Source organism: Bos grunniens, chromosome 4, assembly GCF_055505025.1.
Source record: "Bos grunniens cultivar Pamir isolate PY7600 chromosome 4, Bosgru_T2T1.0, whole genome shotgun sequence".
Classification (NCBI taxonomy): domain Eukaryota; kingdom Metazoa; phylum Chordata; class Mammalia; order Artiodactyla; family Bovidae; genus Bos; species Bos grunniens.
The window spans coordinates 107625544-107647443 of record NC_141168.1 but is presented as its reverse complement, the minus strand read 5'-3'; the positions used below and the strand labels follow the sequence as shown (position 1 = coordinate 107647443).

The 21900-nt window shown below is 39.5% G+C and overlaps 1 protein-coding gene across 3 annotated transcripts in view; it reads left to right on the top strand.

Moving 5' to 3' along the window:
• The window catches only part of ASB4 (ankyrin repeat and SOCS box containing 4), a 273176-nt gene that overhangs the window by 131606 nt on the left and 119670 nt on the right, over positions 1-21900 (top strand). The window lies entirely within an intron of this gene.

Genomic DNA, 21900 nt, shown 5'->3' with positions numbered 1-21900 from the left:
TATTATCTAAGCCCTCCAAGATGCACTGAATATGAGTTTAAAATGAAGAAATGACTTTATCTAAGATGTTTCTAAAATTCTGTCATTAAATATGGTTTAGGTTTTTGATAGATACTTTCCTACACATTTAAGAAGCTTGGAAGTCACTTCATCTTAAAAACTAAAAATATGAACAAACTGAAAAACTACAAACTCTATTTAGATCCATCAGAGAAATGTAGTCACCAGGCATATTGCTGCCCCCGCAAACTGAATAGACAGACTGGTGGATACAGAAAATTTCAACTTACTGGAGCAGAAACCCATGAAGAGAAGCCTCTCTGGGAACGAGTTCCATGGTAGGAAAATCTGAACTATAATCATTGAAAACTTGCTAGATGCTTAGTATGGACAAGTCTGAAAGTTAAAAGTTCCAGGGAAATCCAGTCATGGGGCCAGCTCCACACTTGTGAATTTTATCACTACGAGCGTCCCCAGGTCCTCACAGTGAATATCAGAGAAAACTCCCCCTGTGCTTCTAGCAGACAGGGGGAAAAGAACCTTTGTGAAACATGCCATTGCCTTCTATTCTTAACAAAGGCTGCCCCCAGGATAAACTATTTTACCAGAGTCTAACCAGGTGGAATTTCATCAGAGTGCAGTGTACCTGGGGGCAGGGAGATACTCAATTCTAGCCCTGTGTTGGAGAAGGCAAGGGCACCCCACTCCAGTACTCCTGCCTGGAAAATCCCATGGACAGAGGAGCCTGGTAGGCTGCAGTCCATGGGGTCGCTGACGGTTGGACGCGACTGAGCGACTTCACTTTCACTTTTCACTTTCATGCATTGGAGAAGGAAATGGCAACCCATTCCTGGAGAATCCCAGGGACGGGGGAGCCTGGTGGGCTGCCGTCTATGGGGTCACACAGAGTCGGACACAACTGAAGTGACTTAGCAGCCTCAGCAGCAGCCCTGTGTAGCCATCCCATCACAGTTAGGAGGGGGGAGAACTTAGAAGCACTGGTAAGGTTCACATTGCAGGGGCACAGGCTCTTCAAAAGACTGAGACCTAACCACAGGATCACAGAATACCTCCTCTCTTCCCACCTCACCACATGTCACTAAAGGCATACTTACACTTCTTCCTTTACCTCCGTATACCATGTCTGGCTATCAAGCAAAACATTGGAAGGCATACTAAAAGGCAAAAACACAGTTTAAAGAGACTGAATAAGCATCATAACCAGAGTCAGATATGGCAGGAATATTGGTATTTTCAGGCCAGAAAATTAAAACAACTATGACTAGTTTATTAAGGAATCTAATGGGACAGCTTGATTCCAGCTTGTGCCTCCTCCAGCCCAGCATTTCTCATGATGTACTCTGCATATAAGTTAAATAAGCGGGGTGACAATATACAGCCTTGACGTACTCCTTTTCCTATTTGGAACCAGTCTGTTTTTCCATATCCAGTTCTAACTGTTGCTTTCTGACCTGCATACAGGTTTGTCAAGAGGCAGGTCAGGTGGTCTGATATTCCCATCTTCTTGGAGGAAGCACAAGCTGGATTCAAGGTTGTCGGGAGAAATATCAATAACCTCAGATATGCAGATGACACCACCTTATGGCAGAAAGTGAAGAAGAACTAAAGAGCCTCTTGATGAAAGTGAAAAAGGAGAGTGAAAAAGTTGGCTTAAAGGTCAGCATTCAGAAAACTAAGATCATGGCATCTGGCCCCATCACTTCATGGCAAATAGATGGGGAAATAGTGGAAACAGTGGCTGGCTTTATTTTGGGGGGGCTCCAAAATCACTGCAAATGGTGATTGCAGCCATGAAATTAAAAGACGCTTACACCTTGGAAGGAAAGTTATGACAAGCCTAGACAGCATATTAAAAAGCAGAGACATTACTTTGTCAACAAAGGTCCATCTAGTCAAGGCTATGGTTTTTCCAGTGGTCATGTATGGATGTGAGAGTTGGACTATAAAGAAAGCTGAGGGCCAAAGAATTGATGCTTTTGAACTGTGGTGTTGGAGAAGACTCTTGAGAGTCCCTTGGACTGCAAGGAGATCCAACCAGTCCATCCTAAAGGAGATCAGTCCTGAATAGTCATTGGTAGGACTGATGTTGAAGCTGAAACTCCAATACTTTGGGCACCTAATGCAAAGAGCTGACTCATTTGAAAAGACCCTGATGCTGGGAAAGATGGAGGGCAGGAGGAGAAGAGGACGACAGAGGATGAGATGGTTGGATGGCATCACCGACTTGATGGACATGTGTTTGGGTATACTCTGGGAGTTGGTGATGGATAGGAGGCCTGGCGTGCTGCAGTTTATGGGGTTGCAAAGAGTTGGACACGAATGAGTGATTGAACTGAACTGAACTGAATGAGATAGCTAGACAACACCTGAGAACAGACAGATAATGTAACAGAGGGGTGGACGTCTCATGAAAGAAGCAAAGAGAAATGCTAGTGATCAAACCACTGTAACAGAAATGAAAAATTGCTTTGATGGGGCCATTAGACTACATACACCTGAGGGAAGAATCTCTGAGCTTGAGGATATCTCAATGGAAACTTCCAAACTGAAAAGCAAAGAGAAAAAAAGACTGAAGAAAACAGGACAGAATAACCTGAAATTGTGAGACATCTACAAAAGATCTAATGTATGCGTAATGGGAATACCAGAGGAGAAGAGAGAAAGGAACAGAAGCAATATTTGAAGTGATAATGATTGAGGATTTCCTCCAAATTAATGTCAGACACCAAACCACAGTTGCAGAAAGTGCAGAGAATACAAAGCAGAGTTTTATGATAAAAACAAAAATTAAAAAAAAAAAAAAAACCTGCTACATCTAAGCATGTTATATTCAAACATTAGAAAATCAAAGAAAAAAAGTCTTGAAAGGAGCCAGAGGGGAAAAACACCTTATCTACAGGGAAGGGGAAAAACACCTTATCTACAGGGAAGAAAAGATAAGAATTACATCCACTTTCTCAGAAACCATACAAACAAGAAGAGAGTGAAGTGAAATATTTAAAGCATTGAGAGAAAAACCACCAATCCAGAATTCTGTAGCCTGTGAAATCATCCTTTAATAGTGAAATAGAAATAAAGACTTTCTCAAACAAATAAAAATTGAGGAAATTTTTTGCCAGTCGATCTGCCATGTAAGAGATGTTAAAAGAAATTCTTCAGAGAGAAGAAAGTGATATAGGTCAGTAACTAGGCTCCAAATAAAGAAAAAAAATAGCATCATATAAGGAATAATGAAGATACCATTGAACTAAATACTGAACAAAATTGATTCCTGGACCACTGAGAACCTCTGGCTTGACCTTTCTGTGAAAGGACAACCAAAGACCAGGAAAAGAATGGTTCAGTTGAGTTCAGTTCAGTCGTTCAGTCGTGTCTGACTCTTTGGGACCCCATGAATCGTAGCACTCCAGGCCTCCCTGTCCATCACCAACTCCCAGAGTTCACTCAAACTCATGTCCATTGAGTCAGTGATGCCATCCAGCCATCTCATCCTCTGTCGTCCCCTTCTCCTCCTGCCCCCAATCCCTCGCAGCATCAGAGTCTTTTCCAATGAGTCAACTCTTCGCATGAGGTGGCCAAAGTACTGGAGTTTCAGCTTTAGCATCATTCCTTCCAAAGAAATCCCAGGGCCAATCTCCTTCAGAATGGACTGGTTGGATCTCCTTGAAGTCCAAGGGACTCTCAAGAGTCTTAACTCTCACATCCATACATGACTACTGGAAAAACCATAACCTTGACTAGATGGACCTTTGTTGGCAAAGTAATGTCTCTGCTTTTGAATATGCTATCTAGGTTGGTCATAACTTTTCTTCCAAGGAGTAAGCGTCTTCTAATTTCATGGCTGCAGTCACCATCTGCAGTGATTTTGGAGCCCAAACAAATAAAGTCTGACACTGTTTCCACTGTTTCCCCATCTATTTCCCATGAAGTGATAGGACCAGATGCCATGATCTTCGTTTTCTGAATGTTGAGCTTTAAGCCAACTTTTTCACTCTCCACTTTCATCAAGAGGCTTTTTAGTTCCTCTTCACTTTCTGCCATAAGGGTAGTGTCATCTGCATATCTGAGACTTCTTAAATCCCTGTGTAGACTATAGAATGTTTGACCACTCATATCTAGCTTCTGGACCTACCCTCGGTCCACTCTACTCTCTACTTCAGTCTGTGAGTTCCCATCTCAGAAAATCACTGAACTGAAGAGCCAAGAGAGTCAGAAATATGTCTTCCACAAGTTTCAATTGCCCCAAGTCATCTTTAACCAGGATGGCTGCTCAGATTTACAGAGGCTTTCCAGGGACATTATTTCTAATCACTGGAAGAAGGATATATGTCTCTGGATGATGATAAGTTAATCTTAGGACTTTCAGAAGGTATTAGTCATTTTCTCTCAGCAGAACCTCACGAAAGCTCTCTTAATTGGTACCTGGTGGTGAAAAAAAAAAAAAAAAAACAGTTGTGGGAGGTTAGGCACGGTTGTTGTTCACTCAGTCGTGTCTGACTCTTTGCGACCCCATAGACAGCAGCATGCCAGGCTTCCCTGTCCTTTACCACTCCCAGGGCTTGCTCAAATTCATGTCCATCGAGTCAGTGATGCCATCCAACTGTTTAATCCTCTGTCATCCCCTTCTCCTCCTGCCCTCAATCTTTCCCAGCATCAGGGTCTTTTCTAATGAGTTGGCTCTTCGCATCAGGTGGCCAAAGTAGTGGAGTTTCAGCATCAGTCCTTCCAATGAATATTCATAACTGATTTCCTTTAGGATGGACTGGTTTGATCTCCTTGAAGTTCAAGGGACTCTCAAGAGTCTTCTTCAACACCACAGTTCAAAAGCATCAATTCTTCATCACTCATCCTTCTTTCCAATGCTATTGAGAGATCTGTTGCATACTTTTCCAATTCTGAATGCCCAGTCTCCAGTGCTCTGCAGTCAAATCTCTAAGTGCTCTGCAATCAAAGACAGGTGTCTCTGACCTTGGAGCCAGTTCAATCCATATGAGAGCCAGCACTACTTAGGAGTTTTGTGTTCCCCGTGGTTAACCTACCTCCTAACCTGTCCTGACATTCCCCTCAGCCTAAGGCCAGTAGTGGTTTCAGGAGTCAAAAAGCCCTCTTCCCTGACTTCAGTGAATGACATGGTCTAAGGAGTATACTCCAGAGCTCCCCTTGGAATTAGGCTGGGACTTCACATGAAATCATATCCTTTCTCGGTGTCTTCCCTTTCCCTGTTCTTCTCCCATTCACTTGATGTCTCTAGGGAGCCTTTCTTTAATAAATCTCTTAGAGCTGAAAAAATAAAAATTAAAGTTTAAATGTATGTTGAAATCTACCTAAAGTTTTACTTACGCCATATGACATAATCATATTTCTTAAACTTTTAACATGTTAACATAATAAATTACATACACAGTTTTTAAAAAAATAGTAAATTCAACCTGGCCATTTTTTTTTTTAATACACCACCAGATTTGATGTGCTATTATTTATTTAGGACTCTACCTCTTATGTTCTTAAGTGAAATTGACCTCTAATTTTATTCTTGGGCAAGGTTTGCCTTGTTTACATTTCAGTTCAGTTCAGTCACTCAGTCGTGTCTAGCTCTTTGTTTACATTTAGAGATTCTAATAATCTTATAAAATAACTGTCTGTCTTCTTCATTAGTATTAGTATATACTACATATATATGACCATATATGTAGTATATAGTCATATTTTGTAATGATTCATGGATGTTTGGTAAATACTTATATCAGGGCTTCCCTTGTGGCTCAGCTGGTAAAAAATCTACCTGCATTGTGGGAGACCTGAGTTCAATCCCTGGGTTGGGAAGATCCTCTGGAGAAGGGAAAGGCTACCCACTCCAGTATTCTGGCCTGGAGAATTCCATGGACTATATAGTCCATGCGGTCGCAAAGAGTTGGATACTACTGAGCAATTTTCACTTTCACATGTCTTTATTCGGTGCAGAATTTGCTCAGTTCAGTTCAGTCGCTCAGTCGTGTCCGACTCTTTGTGACCCCATGAACAGCAGCACGCCAGGCCTTCCTGTCCATCACCAACTCCCGGAGTCCACCCAAATCCATGTCTATCGAGTTGGTGGTGCCATCCAACCATCTCATCCTCTGTCGTCCCCTTCTCCTCCTGCCCTCAATCTTTCCCAGCATCAGAGTCTTTTCAAATGAGTCAGCTCTTCACATCAGGTGGCCAAAATATTGGAGCTTCAGCTTCAGCATCAGTCCTTCCAATGAACACCCGGGACCAATCTCTTTAGGATGGACTGGTTGGATCTCCTTGCAGTCCAAGGGACTCTCAAGAGTCTTCTCCAACACTACAGTTCAAAAGCATCAGTTCTTCAGCCCTTAGCTTTCTTTATAGCCCAACTCTCACATCCATACACGACCACTGGAAAAACCATAGCCTTGACTAGATGGACCTTTGTTGGCAAAGTAATGTCTCTGCTTTTCAATATGCTCTCTAGGTTGGTCATAATTTTTCTCCCAAGGAGTTAAGTGTCTTTTAATTTCATGGCAGCAGTCACCATCTGCAGTGATTTTGGAGCCCCCCAAAATAAAGCCAGCCACTGTTTCCACTGTTTCCCCATGTATTTGCCATGAAGTGATGGGACCGGATGCCATAATCTTAGTTTTCTGAATGTTGAGCTTTAAGCCAACTTTTTCATTCTCCTCTTTCACTTTCATCAAGAGGCTCTTTAGTACTTCTTCACTTTCTGCCATAAGGGTGGTGTCATCTGCATATCTGAGGTTATTGATATTTCTCCCGGCAATCTTGATTCCAGCTTGTGCTTCTTCTAGCCCAGCGTTTCTCATGATGTACTCTGCATATAAGTTAAATAATCAGGGTGACAATATACAGCCTTGACATACTCCTTTTCTAATTTGACACCAGTCTGTTGTTCCATGTCCAGTTCTAACTGTTACTTCCTGACCTGCATATAGGTTTCTCAAGAGGCAGGTCAGGTGGTCTGGCATTCCCATCTCTTTCAGAATTTTCCATAGTTTATTGTGATCCACACAGTCAAAGGCTTTGGCATAGTCAATAAAGCAGAAATAGATGTTTTTCTGGAACTCTCTTGCTTTTGCGATGATCCAGTGGATGTTGGCAATTTGATCTCTGATTCCTCTGTCTTTTCTAAAAGGAGCATGGTGGCTGCGAGGGCGGCCGAGAGGAGCTGTATCAATTAAGCTTAGACTAAAATCACAGGTCCTTAAGATGGCCAGAATGTCCTAGATGATCAGGCTCCTATGGATTCTCTGAACTTTCCCCCCTGGCCCATTCTGCTCCAGACATTTTGGTTTCCCTGCTGTTGTCAACATTTGAAACCCTCCACACACATACAACTGTTCCTCCTGCTGCTTGCCTAGTTTTCCCTCTGAATGTTGTAAAACTTGCTTCCACCCATTATTTAAATCTCCTCATCAGAGAGATAATCCCTGACTACTTTATCCAAAGCAGCACTTAATATCCTCACATACACATTCTTTGTCTCTCTCCCGCACACCTTTCTTACTTTGCTTTGTTTTTGTCCAGAACATGTTTTGCACTCTGATATTTTCCTTTGCTTATTCTTTTGTTGACTGTCTGAACCAGTAAAAATTGAAATGTCCATGATGGTAGCAGCTTTGCCCGTTGTGTTTACTGTGGTATCTACAGAAGTTAAAGAAGTGCCTGGCACATACCAGAGAAGCTTGGGGAATCTGTATTAAATGAAGTCGTGCTGGTGTCTAAAGTCCAGTGCTGCAGCTCTGTTCACTGTTTCTTCATGTGTGCGTTCTTTCCTGCATGGTACCTCTCTCTCATGTTGCTGGCTAATCGCAACTGATGAGTGGTTGTGTGTGTATCTTCATATTTGTGTTGCCCTGTTTGGCCATCCTGGGAAAGCTATATCAATTTACTCCAGCCTGTACGTGAAGGAGATTCATGAAGTGATGCTGGGAGTGGACTGGCAAACTGCCTGAAGTCACTGAAGTCACTTGGGGGAGATGCAGGATAAACTACCTCTTGGGGTGTACCTATAGCTACAGGAGGGAAAGACACTCCTCCTTCCTCCTGTGTGTAACAATTATTCCTGGATCCTAGTCCTTCCTTTCCAGTAGAGGCCTCTCCATGTATTGTTGCTGCCTGAATGCAGGCACCACCTTGCTTGTTTCTTTACACAGGGAGAACCACGGAGTGGCTGACCTATTTGACTGCTCTTGCTGTAGTAACCCTGTTATCTTTCTTTCTGTCCATTGCCCATGTTCCCTCCTTCTTCAAAGGTCTTTCAGCCAAGTGCATGGAGTAGCACACTTTTCTTAAAAGATAATTTTTATATTTTGATTTAATTTGTGACTCACAAGATGTTGCCAAATAGTACTGAGGACCCCCAGGTACCCTTCACCTACTTTGGTGCGCATAATACATTGTCAAAGCCAGGAAGCCCGTGTTGCCACAATAATGTTAACCCAGGTGCAGACCTCATTCATATGTCACCAGTTTTTACATGCAACTTATTTTTTAAAAAACAGCCTTACTGAAATTACAGTTCATGTACCATGTAATTCATATATCACAAAATTCACCCATTTAAAGTGGACAACTCACTGATTTGCCATAAATTCACAGAGTTCTACAACCACATCCTAAAAGAGAACCCACATCCACTAGCTGTCACTCTTGCTGCTCCATCCTCCAGTCCTAGGCAATCACCAGTTTACCTTCTGTCTCTGTAGATTTGCCTGATGTTCTCATCCATTTTGTAGCATGTATCAGTATTTTATTCTTTTTTTATTGCCAAAAACTATTTCATTATATTGATATACCACATTTTGTGTATCCATTCATCAGTTGTTGGACATGTGGGTTGTTTCCACTTTTTTATGAATGATGCTGTTATATACTGTGGGATTTTTTGGGGGGAGGGGTAATTCTATAAAGTTTTCTGTCATAGGTTCAAATAACTATCATCACAACCAGGATGAAGAAATGGTCCGTCACTGTAGATTAATTTCTTCATGTTCTTCCTTAATAGTCACAGTTTCCCCAACAGTAACCCTTGGCTACCACTGACCTGTTTCTCTATCACTGTCATTTGTCAGTTTGAAAATATTGTGCAAACAGAATCACACAGTATTCAACTCCTTGCACTTGACTTGGTTTTTTTTCACTAAGATAAGGTTCTTGAGATCCATCCGAGGTGCTGCATGTGTCCATAGTTTGTTTCTATTTATTGCTAAGAATTATTTCATAGTGTGGATATGCCATCTTTTGTTTATTCCTCTGTTGAAGGACATTTGGGGTGTTTTCTATTCTGAGTTATCGCAAGTAAAGCTTCTATGGGCATTACTTCACAGGTTTTTGCATAAACATTAGTTTTCATTTCTCTAGGATAAATGTCCAGGAGTACAATCAATGGCTCATGTGATAGTTGCATGTTTAGGTTTTTAGGAAAATCCCAAACTGCTTCTCAGGGCAGCTGTCTTGTTTTACATTCCCACTAGCAATTTATGAGAGATTCAGTTTTTCCACATCCTCTCTAGTGTTTGTTAATGTCAGTAATTTTTATTTTAGCTGTTTTAATGGGCATGTAGTGGTATCTTCTAAGGGTTTTCTTTTGCATTTCTGTATGGGCTTTCCAGGTGGTGTTAGTGGTAAAGAACCTGCCTGCCAGGAGACGTAAGAGACATGGGTTCGATCCCTGGGCGGAGAAGATCCCCTGGAGGAGGGCATGGCAACCCACTCAAGTATTCTTGCTTGGAGAATCCCATAAACAGAGGAGCCTGGTGGGCTACAGTCCATAGAGTCACAAAGAGTCAGACATGACTAAAGTGACTTAGCACAGTACAGTGACTGTACTAGCTTTCTATTGCTGCTGTAACAAATTTCCACCACTTTAGCAGCTTAAAATAACACAAGTTGTTTCATAGTTCTGTAGGTCAGAGATCTGAAACAGGTCTCATGAGGCTAAAATGGTATAAGCATGCCTTCCTTCCTCTTCGGAAGATTTACTTCTTTGACCTTTCCAGCTTCTAGAGGCTACCAGAGGCTCCAGGCCCTTCATCTGTCTTCAAAGCCAACAACATCACATTCTTTTGACCCTTCTTCTGTTGTTATGTATCTCTAACTGTACCCGGAAAAGATTCTTACCTTTAAGCACTCATGTAAGACTGGGCCTACCTGGATAACCCAGGATAATCCCCCTATCTCAAGGTTCTTAACTTTAATCACATCTGCAGCGTTCCTTCTGCCAAGTAAGATCATATGTTCACAGGTTCCAGAGATTAGGAGGTGGCCACCTTCTGGAGGCTGTTATTCTGCCTACCATATTACGGTATTGAACACTTTTAATTGTGAGTCCCTTGGACAGCAAGGAGATCCAACCAGGCCATCCTAAAGGAAATCAGTCCTGAATATTCATTGGAAGGACTGATGCTGAAGCTGAAACTCCAATACTTTGGCCACACGATGCAAAGAACTGACTCATTTGAAAAGACCCTGGTGCTGGGAAAGATTGAAGGAGGAGAAGGGGATGACAGAGGATGAGATGGTTGGATGGCATCACCAACTCAATGGACATGAGTTTGGGTAAACTCCGGGAGTTGGTGATGGACAGGGAGGCCTGGCGTGCTGCAGTTCATGGTGTCGCAAAGAGTCGGACATGACTGAGTGACTGAACTGAACTGAACGAAATTGTATATAGTTTCTATTTGTATACATTATTTGGTAAAGTATCTGTTCAAATCTTTTACTCGTTTTTAATTAAATTGTTTTACTGTTAAAGTTAAAGTGCTCTTTACATGTTCTAGATTGTTGTTGTTTAGTCACTAGGTCATGTTGGCCTCCTTGTGACCCCACAGGCTAAAGCCTGCCAGGTTCCTCTGTCCATGGGATTTCCCAGCCAAGAATACTGGAGTGAGTTGCCGTTTCCTTCCTTTATGCAGGCCCATGGATAGAACCCAAGTCTCCTTAATCAGCAGGTGAATTCTTTACCCCTGAGCCACTAAGGAATTCATTCTGGATATGAATGTCTTGTTGAATATGCAAATATTATCTCCCAGTCTTTGTTTTGTTTTTTATCTTAATAGGGTATTTTGCAGAGTTAGGATTTCAAATTTTGATGTGCTTCAATTCAGTGATTATTTCTTTTATAAATCATGCCTTTGGAGTCACATCTAAGAACTCTTTATCCAATTCTGGGTCACAAAGATTTTCTTCATGTTTTCTTCTAAAAGTTTTATAATATTACATTTTACATTTAAATCTGTGATATATTAGTTCAGAATCAACTGTTATTTTAATCTTTCTGCATAATCAAGACTTTCTGAGCAAAAATTACTAGCAGTACAGGCTAAAGGGCAAGCATGTCATTCCCATAAATTCCCCTATATCACTGTTTTAGCTACATACCACAGATATTTTTAACTGAAACTTTTATTGAGATAATTGTAGATTCACATGCACTGATAAGAGATAATAGAGAGATTCTTCGTACCCTTTTCCCAGCTTCCCTCATTGGTAATATTTTGAAAAAATTATAGTATAATATCACAACTAGGATATTGACATCGATGAATTCCATTGTTTTTCCAGATTTCCCAAACTTGCTTTGTACTCATTTGTATGTGTGTGTGTATTAAGTTCTATACAGTTTTATCACCTTTGTAGGCTCATGTATCCTCTACCACAGTCCAGACACTGAGCAGCTCTATTACCACCACCGCAAGGGCCCCTTTGTTTCCCTTTTATATCCATACCTCCTTCTCATCCTTCCTTCCTCTATTGTCTTACAACCTCTAGTCTGTCTTTTTTCCCCCCAAATTTTGAAACTTCAAAAATATTGTATAAGTGAAATCATGTGGTATGCAATTTTGGGGAATTGGCTTTTTTAAGCATAATTCCCTGGAAATTCATTCAAGTTCCAAGTTGTTGTGTGTATCAGTGCTGCTGCTGCTAAGTTACTTCAGTCTTGTCTGACTCTTTGCTACCTCATGGACTGTAGCCCACCGGGTACCTTGAGAATGCTCCAGTGGGCTGCCATGCTCGTCTCCAAGGGATCTTCCTGACTCAGGGATTGAACCCATGTTTGCAGCATTGGTGGGCAGTTTCCTTACCGCTAGTGCCACCTGGGAAGCCCACATATCAGGAGTTCATTTTAAATTCATTGTTGAGTAGTTTTCTATGGTCAATGTAACTATAACAATGTAAAAGTTTGCTAAACCATTCATCTGCTGAAGAGCATCTGGATTGATTCCCATTTTTGACCATAACAAAAAAAGCTTCTATTAAAAATCACCTATATAGTTCCTTGTATGAGCATATGTTTTCATTTCTCTAAGATAAATGCCTAAGAATCCAATTACTGGGTCATGTGATAGTTTCATGTTTAGTTTATTAAGAAACTGCCAAACTGCTTCTTGGAGTAGCTATACAATTTTACATTTCTACCAGAAATTTATCAAAACATCCGTTTTCTCCAGATCCTCACCAGAATCTGGTGTTGTCATTACTATTGTTTATTTTAGCTGTTCTGGTACATATGTAGTAATATTTCATTGTGATTTTCTACATTTCTGATATGTTATATTTTCATTTTAATTCAGTTAGTTTAAAAAGTTTTTCCTTAAGACTGGTTATTTGATATATGGATTATTTAGAAGTAGATTGTTTGATTTCTAAGTGGTGATTTTTTTCCCTTTTCATTGATTCCTAGTTTGATTTCATTATGATCAGAGAACATATTTTATATGATCTCAGTAATTCTTTTATAATTTGTTAAGATTCAGTTTAGGGCTTCCCCAGTGGCTCAGTGGGTAAAGAATCTGCCTGCAGTGCAGGAGACACAGAAGACATGAGTTTGATTCCTGGGTTGGGAAGATCCCCTGGAGGATCTTCTCAAGAATACCCACTCCAGTTTTCTTCCCTAAAAAATCCTATGGACAAAGGGGTCTGGCAGGCTGTAGTCCACAAGGTCACAAAAGAGACATGACTGAGTGATCAAGAACAAGGTTCATTTTATGATCTAAGAAATAGTCTTTTGGCAATGTCCCAAGCACACTTAAAAAGAATGTGTGTTCTGCTGCTGTTCCTGAAATGTTCTTATAATATGAATTAGATTTCTTTGCTGATAATATTGTTTGATTCTTTTAAATCCTTCCTAACATCTTTTTCTACTATTTCTACTAGCTACTTCCAAAGGGGTATTGAAGTCCCCAACTGTAATTGTGGATTTCTCTGTTTCTCCTTTCATTTCTATAAATTTTTGCTGCATGTACTTTGTATCTCCTTTTTTGACTTGTTTCTGGCCATTTTTACTTATAGTAATTGTTAATGTTTCAGAATCATGCCTACTACCTTAATATGTGCTTTGTTTATTCCGTTTTCTTCTTTCCTGTCTTTCTCTGCATTTTTCAGCATTTCATTTAGTTTTGTATTCCATTTTGATTTATTGATCATATTATCTCTTGAGTCTGTCTCATTTAGTTTTTTACATGTTACATTTAGTTTACATTGTAATTTACAAACATGTAAATTACAATAAGTATATGTAGCTTGCTCTAGTCAATTATTATCAATATTTTACCATTTCAAGTGCGATGTGGATGCATCACCATCATTTAGGTCACTTTATTCTCCCTCTTTGGGACTTCCCCAGTGGCTTGGTGATAAAGAATCTGCCTGCAATTCAGGAGCCACAGAAGAGGCGGGTTCAATCCCTGGGTTGGAAATATCCCCCTGAGGAAGACATGGCAACCCACTCCAGTATTCTTCCCTGGAGAATCCCATGGACAGAGGAGCCTGGCAGGCTACAGTCCATACAGTCATGAAGAGTTGGACATGACTGAGCATGCACACACTTTCTCCCTCTTTATGATATAGTTGTCTTAAAATATTACTTCTACGCACACTGAGAACCATATTAGACATTGTAACAACTGTTAAACATGATTTTTTTTTATTGCACAGAAACATTATCTATTGGACTTGCTTATATGTTTTGCCCTTCAAGTTATTCTTTCTTCATTTCTGATGTTCTTAGTTTCCTTCTGTTATCATATTTTTTCAGTGTGAAGAATTTCCTTTAGCTGTTCTTTGATTCTGCTGGTGATAATTTCTCTTAATTGTTTTTAACCTTCAAATTCTTCTTATTCCTGAAGTATATTTTTACTGGATATATATAATTCTGGGTTGACAGTTCTTTTCTTTCACACTTGAAAAATTTTGTAACACTTCTTCTGACCTTCATTATTTTTAATGAGTAATCAGCTGTTTGAATCATTGTTCCTTTGTGGGTTATATGTTGATTTTTTCCTGTTTTCAAAGTTTTTCTCTTGTCTTTTCACAATTTTGACTGTGATGTATCTGGATATGGATTTTGGAGGGTTTATTCTGTTTGTGGTTTGCTCAGCTTCTTAAATCTGTAGGTTTATATCTTTCATCAAATTTGTGATTTTTTTTTTAGCCATTATTTCTTCAAATTATTTTCAATATTGCATTCTTTTTTTCTTTCCTTCTGGGACTTTGATAATGTGAATCAAAGACCTCTTGTTATTATCCTATAGGTCCACAGGGCTCAATTTATTAAAAAAATATTCTGTGTATTTTTTATTAAATAATTTCTGTTAACATATCTTAAAGTTCGTAGATTCTTACCTTGTATCTCCATGCTGTCATTGAGTCTATCCAGTGAGGTTTTTATTTAGGTTATTATATTTTTCAGTTCTAGAATTTCTAATTAATTTTTATTTACATTTTCTATTTCCTTGCAGCATTTTCTATTTTTAAAAAATATGTTTCAAAAGTTTTCACAATTGCTTGTTAAAGCATTTTAGACAGCATTTTGCAAATCCTGTTCAGACAATTCCAAAATCTGTGTTATGTAGATGTAATCATCTATTGATTATCTTTTCTCACTTGGTTTATACTTTCCTGATTCTTGGCGTGACAGTTTTGTACTGTACCCTGGGCATTTTGAGTTTTGTGTTATGAGGCTCTGATTTCTATTAAATCATCTTTTTTTAGCAGCCTATTTAGGTTCAGAATGCATATATTGTTACTCTGTTTGTGTACGGTAGTTCAAATATCAGTTTAGTTTATCAAGACTCTCCCATGCTATTCTGATCTACTCTGCTTCTGTTACCCAGAAGACTGTAGTACATCCCAGTCTCTCTGAACTGTCTGGGTAGATGGTGGAGTACCACCTCTTTGTTGCATAACACAGTTTGCATGACAAGTTTTCACCTTCTGACTCATGTGAAAGTGGAAGTGTTTGTTCCTCAGTTATGTCCAACTCTTTTGCAGCCCACCAGTCTCCTCTGCCCATGGAGTTCTCCAGGGAAGAACACTGGAGTGGGTTACCATTTCCTTCTCTAGGGTATCTTCCTGACCTAGGGATCGAACTTTGGTCTTCTGAGTTGCAGGCAGATTCTTTATCATCTGAGCCATCAGGGAAGCCCATCTGACTCATGTGGTGAGGGTCATCTCCCTGTTACCACAGTGAGAAGGGTAGAAAACAGCTGTGCCCCTGGGTCCGCCACTGCAGTGCCCATTGCAGTAGGGGAGGGGAGTGGTCCTTTTCTTAATGTTCACCCCCAAGAACAGGCAGATATGATTAAAGAGTTTCTGCCTTGTGATCACCTATTCCTGGTCCTCTGGCTAGAGAAAGCAGACTTTTCTTGGGGCCGTTTTCTGTCTGTGACTGTTGATGTTTCTGGGTTCTCATTCAGGCTAAGGTATTTATGAGGCAAGAAAAACCTCAGTGTGTTTACTGCCAAGTTGTTCCTCAAGTTCCAAGGTCCCTAGCCATTCCACTTTATTTGCTCCTCCCTTGAGAGTCTTCTTTAAGTGTCTTTTTTTTTTTGACCCAGGATTTGTTGTTTTTGTGTGAGAAATAAAACAGAATGTGTTTACACCATTTTTTTCTGGAACCGTCCATCTCCAGAGCAGTACCATATTTTCCCCTCCTATTTAATTCTGTTTTAAAAATCTTTCCAGGGTTCCCTCAAAGTTACCATTCATGTTTTCCTCTGTGGTAATGGATTTAAACTCACACATCTTTTCTGTTATTTCTAATTAATCACTGTGGAAGGGAGAGCTTCCACATGGAACCAGTCTGTCATCTAGGATGAGAGTATAAAGAACATTTGTTTCTATGAATTTATTTTATGTTAGTAAAAGTCACTCAGTCATGTCTGACTCTTTGTGACCCCATGGACTACAGCCCTCCAGGCTGCCCTGTCCATGAAATTCATCAGGCAAGAATACTGGAGTGCATAGCCATCCCCTTCTCCAGGGGATCTTCCCAACCCAGGGATCGAACCCAGATCTCCCACACTGCTGGCAGATTCTTACTGTCTGAGCCACCAAATAGGAATATTTTATGTAAAGGGCTTTAAAATATGAAATTTAAATTATTTAAAACTCTCAACAAATCATGCTTATTGAGAATGATAAAATTACATGTAAGGAAGTACTAATTTCAGCAAAGACATATGGATCAATTAATAAAGCATTTGAGTGTTTAAAACCAGGATGTTTTTTCTCTTATATAAATATATATATATATATGTATGTGTATATATATATATATATATATATATAGAGAGAGAGAGAGAGAGAGAGAGAGAGAAATACCACAAAGACAAACTGAACAATTGGATTAAGCTGCTTTTAAGAAATCAGACAACTATTTATTGAAGAATCATTGCTATGGCTGACTCCATGGCAACAGTTGAGATGAAAGGTGAATAAGTTGAGGGGAGAGAAAGAACTTAGGTGAGAATCCCAAGGGAAATCCAGAGAAAAGAGAAAGAAGGGTCTCAGGGGGACTTCTGAAAAGATTTGTCAGAGGTTTAAGAGGAAGACTGGAGGAGGATCAGTGAGTTCTGTATAACTATTGAGGTAGAAAAAAATAGTACCATTTTGAAATTGATATTTGTCTTCAATTTAGTCATCCATTATAATAATTACTTACCATTTTACCACAGAAAATAACATGGACAATTTGAGAAACAAAAGTAAATTATGACAGTTGTGGGCATCTAAGGATTTCAATAAAAGTGGAAAGTTGCCCTATTGAATTGAAGAGCTTATAGAAATTGTTCTGTCTGATCAATGTGAGTTGAAGACAGATGGATAAAAATTGTGTAGCTTAGTTAAAAATAAAAAACACTGACAGGTTTCAACATACTCATAAAAATATTTTATTTATTTACTTCTTCATAGCAGTTCAATCCTTCATTATACAGTTGAGAGTATGAATTTAGAGGTTGCCTATTAAATCTTTTCTAGCAAATTGAAAGCGAACACAACTGATGCCAGAAAATGAAGTTTGATTACCTTAAAAAATTCTGAATTATATTATTGGAATATAAACACATTTATATAATTTTTAAGTAATTATAATAACATTAGTAATGAATAGTAAAACATTATCAGAGATTGTATTGGATCTAGATTAATAAATGAATTAACATTATAATTAGCAGCTTGTGAACAAATGGTGCTTGAAAACAACAAATGCAAATAGTGCTTGAAAACAATGCCTTAAATATCTCCCATATTTTGTAATTACTAATTAGCAAACTACTGTTTTACAGATTGGATCAAGGAAAGCTTCAATGCAGCTAATGAAATTATCATAAATTTGAAATTAGTCTGGCCTGAATTATATTCTATTCTAAAGCTAAGAGCTTGATTTACATTTTAAATTTTAAATGCTTTTCATTTTCTTTCTTTGAAACCTTACCTCAGGTCTATTTTGTTAATAGTTAACCTTTCTCTCCATGACACACATCAATAGTAAATTGAATGAAATCAGGATTCTTTTCAACTCTTTGAGAACTCATTTAAATGTGCACCAACTTTGAAGACATTTTGCGTTACCAATCTTGACTTAAAATTATCTCCTTTTATACAAACTAGGGAAAGTTAAGAAGTTCTACGTTTGTTGTCAATGATAAGTTATTTTTCCCAATATTAAATTCTAACTTAAATCCTATAAAGAGTATCTAACAAAATCTTTAGTTCATGTGTTGTACCTTTAAAATATTGCTGTATATATGTTTTCTATCACAGTAAAAAAAATTAAACAGCACCTGAGAAGAATCATAAAAAAGAAGAATATGTATGTATCAACTATATATGAACAAAGCTGGGGGAAAGTGCTGGGTGGTAAAATGTTTGAAACTATAGTACTTCATCCTTTTCTATTCATTTCAAATATTATTTCATACCTAGTATTCCTACATACAGAATCATTATTATAATAGACATACCCAGGTCACAGCAAGGCACAACTGGGGTCTGGGAGGGCATCATTTATAGTGAATGCAATATGAACAGTACCTCCTGGAGTCCCTGGCCTCAGTGCTTAATCCTGTGCTGGATACAGAGATGTCAAAGATAAGTATGATGCTATCCGTCTAGTTATGAAAACAGACGTGAAAGCATAAATGTTATGGACTCCAAAAGGCAACAATGAAATACATTCAAAACACTGTAGTAATACAAAGGAAGAATTACAAGCCTGAAGGAGTCACAGAAGACCTCCTCGATCCACAGCCTTGTCTGCTTTTACAAAAGTATCAACTGAGCACAAGTCTTCACAATTAGAATGTGCATTTAATGATAGTAATGAGCTTCCATTTATTGAACTCTTACATACTAGGCCCTATGCGAAGTAATTAATATGCCCTGCTTTTGATATAATTCACATGACTGTCTCATGTTATAGATATCATCCCTGTTTTATTGATAAGAAATCTGAAATTTGGAGAGGTGAAATAGCCAGTCAAGGCCACAGAGTTCTTCTAAAATGTGAGGTTGGCACCGTGTGGACCTGGGTCAAATAGGAAATGGTATACAGCAGGGGCCTCTTTGTTCAGAAAACTAAGATCATGGCATCTGGTCCTACCACTTCATGGGAAATAGATGGGGAAACAGTGGAAACAGTGTCAGACTTTTTTTGGGCTCCAAAATCACTGCAGATGGTGATTGCAGCCATGAAATTAAAAGACGCTTACTCCTTGGAAGGAAAGTTATGACCAACCTAGATAGCATATTCAAAAGCAGAGACATTACTTTGCCAACAAAGGTCCGTCCAGTCAAGGCTATGGTTTTTCCAGTGGTCATGTATGGATGTGAGAGTTGGACTGTGAAGAAAGTTGAGTGCCGAAGAATTGATGCTTCTGAACTGTGGTGTTGGAGAAGACTCTTGAGAGTCCTTTGGACTGCAAGGAGATCCAACCAGTCCATCTTAAAGGAGATCAGTCCTGGGTGTTCATTGGAAGGACTGATGCTAAAGCTGAAACTCCAGTCCTTTGGCCACCTCATGCGAAGAGTTGACTCATTGGAAAAGACTCTGATGCTGGGAGGGATTGGGGACAGGAGGAGAAGGGGACGACAGAGGATGAGATGGTTGGATGGCATCACCGACTCAATGATATGAGTTTGAGTGAACTCCAGGAGTTGGTGATGGACAGGGAGGCCTGGTGTGCTGCAATTCATGGGGTCGCAAAGAGTCGGACACGACTGAGCGACTGAACTGAACTGAACTGAGGGGCCTCTTTTAACCTGTCAGTGTATAAATTGTGCCTGATCTCTGTATGGGGATTGGTTATGTTATGACCAGGTTCAGGGGCATGGATTACTAAAGGGTGTTTTTAGGAAACTAAGGAAGATAAAAGAAATAAAGTTCAGTCTGGAGGATAGCATCCTAGGGCAATGGCTTTTGTGCAATGGTATACTGCTCAGAGAAGGCAATGACACCCCACTCCAGTACTCTTGCCTGGAAAATCCCATGGATGCAGGAGCCTGGTAGGCTGTAGTCCATGGGGTCGCTAAGAGTCGGACATGACTGAGCGACTTCCCTTTCACTTTTCACTTTCATGCATTGGAGAAGGAAATGGCAACCCACTCCAGTGTTCTTGCCTGGAGAATCCCAGGGATGGGGGAGCCTGGTGGGCTGCCGTCTATGGGGTTGCACAGAGTCGGACACGACTGAAGCGACTTAGTAGTAGCAGCATACTGCTGGGCTTCTCTGGTGGCTTAGATAGTAAAGAGCCTGCCTACAATGCAGGAGACCTGGGTTCAATCCCTGGGTAGGGAGGATACCCTGGAGAAGGGAATGGCTACCCACTCCAGTGTTCTTACCTGGAGAATTCCATGGACAGAGGAGCCTGGTGGTTCATAGTCCATGGGGTCACAGAGTCGGACATGACTGAGTGACTAACACTTTCACATTTCATAGCTTACTGCTACCCTGTGTGTGTCTGGATTCAAATTCCTGCGTCCATCAGTATGGCTTGTGTGACCTTGCGAAAATTATTTAAACTCTCATCTCTTACTCTTCTTCATGAAAAATACATGAATTATTCTTTGTTAAAATTCATTAGTAACCTCTTAATAAATGTTAACATTTTTTGATAGTGGTATAGGATGAATTGAGGGATGGAGGTCACAAATTCTCAGAAATACTGTGTAAAATTATGTGTGAATACATAGAATTATAGAGAAGATGAGAACCTATATCTGTATACAAATGTTCCAAAACATCACATTATGCAGTAAATTTTAAATCAAGATAAACGTGACCTCAAGTCCCCATTTTGCCCTGAATGGCAGGAAATTTGAGCTTGGTCTTTACTGATCCTCTCCCAGCCACATCCTTGGGCAACACAAAGCTTCCTGAACTTTCCGGGAGGCCTCCCATGAATGGATTGGCAGGTTGCGCTCTGTACAACCTCAGGGGCACAATTCACATCTCTAGATGCTTGACCACATTCTTGAAACAGGAGGGAGGAAAAAATAGAGCATGAAACAACCCACCAATTAACATTTCAATAAATTATCCAGCCACATGCTTTTTTTTTTTTTGAGGGACGAAGAGAGTCCATACCTTTCATTAGATTCTCAAAGCAAAGAGGGAGGCTGATTTGATCCAGCAAAAGAGATGGGTGTCAAACCTCTGTGCTCCACAAAGCAGGAAAACATCACATTTGCATTGATTATAGACCCTTTTCATAGTGCTGACACATCTATGAGCTTTGAGTGGCCTCATTATTTTTTTATTAAATTGGGTCAGGGTGGGGCCCCCCATTCAACCTAAATGCAGATGGGGTCATTGTGACTGAACCGCAATATACACAATAGGTAATAAATTCTGGGAAATGAAATCTGTCATCAGACCACTCTTTCACACAACAAAAAACAAGATGGGGTATAACATTGAGACTTGAGGCAAAAAAGTCTGCAAGATAAAGAGCCAGAGTCGCATTCATTGGGTTATAAAGCTTTTGGGGGTGGGGGTGGGGCTCTTCTTTGGATAGAACAGGAAAGGGCCAGTGTTGATTCAATAAAAAGTATGTAAAACTACTGAACAGAAGACCATGTACATAATGGAGGGAACTTGCGGAATACACAATGATTTTGCTAATAGATATGGACACCTGAATGGCTGTTTCATTATCAGCCTTATCTTCAAGTATAGGGAGAAAGTGCTTTCTGAGGAGTAGTAGAAAAAACACCGAGGTTAATGAAAAAAAGCCTGTACTAAGTCATATCTGTCATTTTAAGTGCTCATTACAATGGTTAGTTTTACCAGCATTTAATTTTTATAAAATTCAATTGATCAGACTTAGATCCATGATTAATCACCTCAGAATGACTAGACATAAATGGGTACTAGTAAGCAGTAAGAGAATGTCTAAGTCCCATTTTTTAGCATTGTTCTTGCACTAAGTAGTGTCCACTTTCTATATCCCATTAACCTTCAGAAAAATCTGAAATTCTGTATTTCATGACACTTCCACTTAGTCTTCTGTCACATTGATTTCATAGTTCTTTAATAATTAAAAAAACATCAATGCTTTCAGAGATCTGACATGTTATACA